This window comes from Tiliqua scincoides, chromosome 7 (assembly GCF_035046505.1).
Source record: "Tiliqua scincoides isolate rTilSci1 chromosome 7, rTilSci1.hap2, whole genome shotgun sequence".
NCBI classification, from domain to species: Eukaryota; Metazoa; Chordata; class Lepidosauria; order Squamata; family Scincidae; genus Tiliqua; species Tiliqua scincoides.
In genome coordinates, this window is record NC_089827.1 from 14,994,487 (window position 1) to 15,000,384 (window position 5,898).

Consider the following 5,898-nt stretch of genomic DNA (forward strand, 5'->3'; position numbering starts at 1 on the left):
TGTCCAACTTTCTAGCACTGGTGCAACCACATTGCAACCCCAAAGTCAAAGAACAAATGTTCCCATACCTTGAGGAGGCCTCTGGGACTGCCTCCCCACCACAGGATGCAGTGAACGTTCCATTGGCACGGCTGCACCGGCACTGGAAAATTGGATAGGATTGGGCCCTTTGGCAAAAAAAAGAATGTGTCTCCTGCACAGCAGTAATGGGAAGGAATACACACTTCTGAAACAGAAGAGACCTCAAGAGATGATAGAAAGTGGCCAGGAGAAAACTGAGTTAGAGGAGATAGGAAAGTGAGTTCTATAAATTGTTACTTAACACAAGCCAAGCCATTAATATATCTTCCTGACCTCATTATTAGAGTCTTAGAGTCTAAGAAGTGATAAAGCTTGGGAGAGGATAGATGTTTACCAGGAGGATACAGCAGACAGAGCCCTTAAATCTACCCTAGTGCATAAAGTCCATTTTGGGTCTGGTGAATCTCCCTTAACAATTGAATCACTTCAAAAGCATCAGCTTGTTATAATGATTGCTGCAGACAGGATGTGTTCATCTATACATTATTTCTTGCCTACAGCCAAAGTTCTCCCTACTGTCTCCAAGATAATGGGCTCCATGGTTACATGGACCAAATGAACTTCTGTAGAATTATGTGGACATGCGTTACTTTTATTGTTGCTTTTACAGGAACCATATTGCTTCCCGGACCCCACTAATCCTGTATTGAGATTTCCATTGTTTTCTTGAAGTCAACCACCTTGCAGCTGCTTTGATTCTGGAAACTCTGATTCCTTGCTCATTTACCGACTCTTGTACGTTTGCTTACCAGAAGCTTCAAGTAAATATTCAAAGCTTCCTTTAGTCTTGTTGTGTGGACTTCCTCGATTCTGAGTAGCAAGAACCCAAACTCCAAGTATGATAAAGTCACAGCAGCTATGCAGATTCCGAGACTATTACACCGTGCCAGCGATTTTCAGTTTTTTTCATCACATGGCACACTGAAAAGGTGCTAAAATTGTTGAGGCACACCTTCTGTTTCTCCACCATTAACAAGGCAAATCACTGCCGGCAGGAGGGCCCACTTCCCCCAATAGTCCTACTAATAAATGATCCTCCCCCAAACTCCCATGGCCCACCTGTGGACCATTTGCAGCACACCAATGTGCCACAGCACACTGGTTGAAAATCACTTCCCTGTTCCCTTGCTGGACATGCACCTCTGTTTATTCAGAAGAATCCTCTTCCTTTCTTTAAGCCATTTCTACCCAGGGTTGCATATACGCAACAGGGATCAAATGTGTATACCTATGGGTCAGGCAAAAATGGGTTAATGCACAAACCCCATCAAGCAGAACTAGCAGGTAATATTACCAGACAAGCAGGTAATATACTCCTTAAACATTAACTTAACAGTCGTAGTTATCTATCATTTCCTCAACAGCCCATTCATTTTTCATTATGGTTTTTTTTTCATAACCCTTTTAGCACTACCTAAGAATCTTTACACTACATTATATTTAGCCATTGGCTTACCCATATCAAAAATTTCTTCAGGGCTATGGAATTTCCATTACACTGTTTTGTTAACGTTTTGTGAGCAGAATAGTCTCTTGTGCAAAACATGAAATGCATTGTCTATAACACAACAGGCCAACAGGGAGCAGTACCACCCTGCACTTTGCTTCCCCTAAAGAACACTCAGCATCCACAGGGCTCAATGCTGACTTTCAGCCTTTTCTTAAATACATATATATCCTTTCTTTCCAAGCATGTCGCATAGAATGGGAACCATCAAATAGACTGCTAGAGCATGTCTGCTACTAGGATTGCTTCAGCTAGCAAAGGCCAAATGGCCTTGACTTCAGTGAGCTCTTGGTAATGTCGGCCTCTTTCTCAAGGGAAGTTACCATATTGGCACGACATGCAAAAAGCTGGTATAGCTCACCCCACACTGCAAAAAAGAAAAAAAAAAAACCAGAGAGGAAAAATAACAAATAAGAGACTGGAGATTAGGGCTCTTAGAGATAGTGGCTGGTGGGGGGAGAGGGGGGTTGCAGCATCATAAGTTAGTCCCAAGGCATGATCTGAGGGTGCATGATACAACCATCTTATTGAGCCTGCAATCCTCAACATGCTTTCTTGGGAATAAACCCCATAAAATATAATGGAATTTACTTCTGAGTAGACATGCATAGGCTTGTGCTATACATCTAAAAGCTAAATAAATCCAGGAAGATGCCAGTATTTACTATTTAACAATACAGGTCACCCAATGAATCAGTAACCAACAAAAAGCCAGTGGCCAACAGACAGTGCAATCCTAATACTGCCTTGAGCCAGCACAAGTTCCTTGTGCCAGCTCCCAAGTGTCGTAAATGTGCCATAGGTCTAGCAGAGATGGGCCAGTGCTGGGACAGGGTGGTCCCGGGAAAGAAATGGGCCCAGGAGGGGGTCGGACCATGTGTGGCAGCACAGGCCAGATCAGAACCCCTGTCCCTGGCTCAAGCAGCATTACACAGGCCACTTGGATTTGTGTCCGTGAAATCGTGGGTGCAGATCCAAGCAGCCCCAATAGGGATGCCTGGGGCATTTCTCAGACTAAGGGGAATAAAATCCCCTTATTCTGGGTTGTGCCCCAGCCTGCACCAAACCTGCACTGGATACAGTGCAGGCTGGTCGGTCTGCCTGTTTCAGCACAGGTTAGGATTGCACCCTTAATGACACTCGCACAACTAAAAAAAATGTTCTTGTATTAGGTTTGATACAGGGAAATAAGAGCTGACTCATACTAACACCTTATTGGTTCCCTGCTGTGTCATAACAACACCTCATTGGCTCTCAAAACAATCAATCACACTGGTCAGTTTTGAGTTAAGAAAATCCACTTCTTGTTATATAAGGCAGTTGTGTTTTCCTTTTTACGGGTTATTTGGTCATAACCTTTGATAGAATGCAGCTATTTCTATGTGGTTTGTTTCATTGCATTCTGCATTAAATCACCCATCAAATGATATATAACATGATGGTATTGTTCAAAAATACCAAGATTTTCACAATTGTGGCCAGTAGTGGTGTATGGTCTGCACCCTCGAGTGACACCACTGATCCCTGGCTGCCCCACGTAGGGGTAGGAAAAATCCCTGTCAGCAACCCTGCAGAGTAGCTGCCAGGCAGCACAGACAGAGCTCACCAAGATGGACCAAAGGCCTGACTCAGTACAAAGCAGTTTCCTATGTTTCGGAATATACTAATATCCATTTATTTAGCTTAGCTAACAGTGCAGCCAACTGCTGTATATTAAAAATGCTGGCAATGCCACACAGCCAAGCAATTTCCCTGGCTATCATTCAGAGAGTAATCACTTTGGATTTTCACCTCGGATGATCCAAGCACACTGAAGCCAACTGATTTGTCTCTGTGGGTTACTTATAATAGATTATTTTTCCAGAGCTATCTAATTAACACGAGACATTTCCATATTTCACCCTTGATAGCTTCTGCCAAACCCCTTTGGTTAAGTCTGTCCATAAATGCCTAGAAGGTATATGCTTAACCAGCAGGAATGGACCAGGCCACATTTTTCTTAAGATAATAAAATAAAATTTGGGATTTGTCCACTGACTACATGCTGACACTGTACCTGGGCATGCACAAAATAGCACAGAAGTTGATGTGCAACTCTGGATTGGATATTTGGGGCTACTCTTGGTATCCTCAAATGCTTAAATCTCTGGCTGAACTGGAAGTAGCTGGTTCCAATATCCGCTCTCTGAGTGAATGTGTAGCTAGAACTTCATTCCCAGGCATGCTGTGTACATTCTATGGCGAATGAGCCATGTTATTCTGAATGAATGTGCAGGGTGTCCCCTTGTATCCGCAGAGGATACATTCCCACATCCCCTGCGGATACCGAAACTGCAGATCAAAGTCTTTGTAGCCTGTTATAGAATGTAGCCCATTCCTCCTCTAACATTAAGGTAGAGACTTGGGTCTCTTTCTTTGTAGCCTGTTATAGAATGTTAGAGGAGGAATGGGAGAAGCAGTCATCTGGAATGCTAGAGAGACAGCCAAAACAATCTTCTTAGTGGGGGGAGACAGTCTTCTTAGTGGGGGGGGGGCAGGAATCACAGATAAGTGAATCTGCGGATACGAGATCTGTGGATACAAGGGGGCAGCTGTATGTACAGTCTTGAGAATTTGGGAGCATATACAATTTCATACGGTTTTCATGTCATTTTTCAGGAGGTGATATATTTTATTAGTCTTGATGCTGCAAAGTTGCTGAAGCTAAGCAAAGACCAGTGGCATCACTAGGGGAGTGCACAGGGTCCGGGCCACACCGGGTGACATACACGGGGGGGAGATGACACCGCTACTAGCCAAAAAATTTTAAATCTTGGTATTTTTGAATAATACCCTCACATTATATATCATTCAATGTGTAATTTCATGTGGAATGCAATGAAACAAATCACACTGAAATATTTCTATTCTATCAAAAGCTGTAGCTAAAAATCCAGCAGGGGCGAGGCCATGGCGGCTCATCATGCCCACCGCCTGGGGCGTTGCATGGGAGGAGGTCCATCTTGGGGGGTGGCACTGGCTTCCCACACTGGGCGATACAAACCCTAGTGATGCCTCTGGCAAGAACAGACTTGAGTTGTATCCTAGCCAAGAACCCACTGAAGTTAAGAGTAGGAAATAAATATAAATGGTACTCAGCCCTGGTGCAGTGCTTTGTGAGTGTGCAAGGAACTTCATGTGTATTATCTTGATGTTGTTCTGAAAACTACTCTGCAGGGTAAATACTATATTCCTATTCTCATATTGCAGCTGAAGCTGAGAGGGAGCAGTTTATTTAAGGACACCATAATGGTTTTACAGCAGAGATCTGAAGTGGGAAAGTCCTGATTTGCAGCTCAGACTCTTCACTACTACACTATTTCAGCTCCACAAATATTTTTTAAATGCCTTTTGTTGCGCACAGCAAACCATTAGTCCCACTGACATTCATGAGAGCCATGCGCATGGGTATGTATTTAGAACTGAGGCTTCCATTTCTTTGCCAGTTATTTTCATCCTATCTGGGCAAATGCAGCACATAATTTTTACATTTAATCAGACTTCTCCACAATTAACTTCTTACAAATAGATAAATATTCCCCCTCTGTGCTTCTGTTAACGGCCTGCGGAGAATTTAATTTAGTCTTATGTGCATCAGTTTCTTGATGAAGGATTTTAGAGGTTTCTTCTGCACTCTCCAGCTGTGATCCTATTTTATTAAAAGAAAAAATTGGTCTCATCTTTATAAGGAAATTAACTTCTAATGGCAGCATGCTTTTCCCATTATAATCTCCTGTTTTCCAGTGAGAGCAAGTGACGTCACCCATTATTTCTGATCTTCAATGTCACTAGTAAGCTCAGTGTTCCCACACTAATACCGAAATGCAGCAAGGAAGATCCAGGCGAAGAAACAGACCTCTCTGTGAATACAAATATGATTGCAAATCCACCTTGCCAAGCTAATTTGCTCCGTTGGATGCCTTGGTATGGTGTGTCTTGATGCTTGATAAGGATGTACATCCCTATCTGGGGTGGGGGATCATGTGTGTGTGAGATTAGTGCTGGATGAAGGCCACCACCTTTAGTGAATGTGGGCTTGCCTGTGGGTGGACATGCACTGAGCAGGGCCTTCTCTGCTGTGGTGCCACAATTGTGGACCTCCTAGGGACAAAGAGCAGAACTGCCCACATTTTTACATGGAAACATATTTGGAACACAGAGGAGGCAAGGGGTCACAAGCCAACAAAGTCAGAAGAACAGGGCGAGTGCATACTGGGAATAGGATAACAAAAACCAGCACAACAAATTGTGCATGAATTCCCAACACCTTT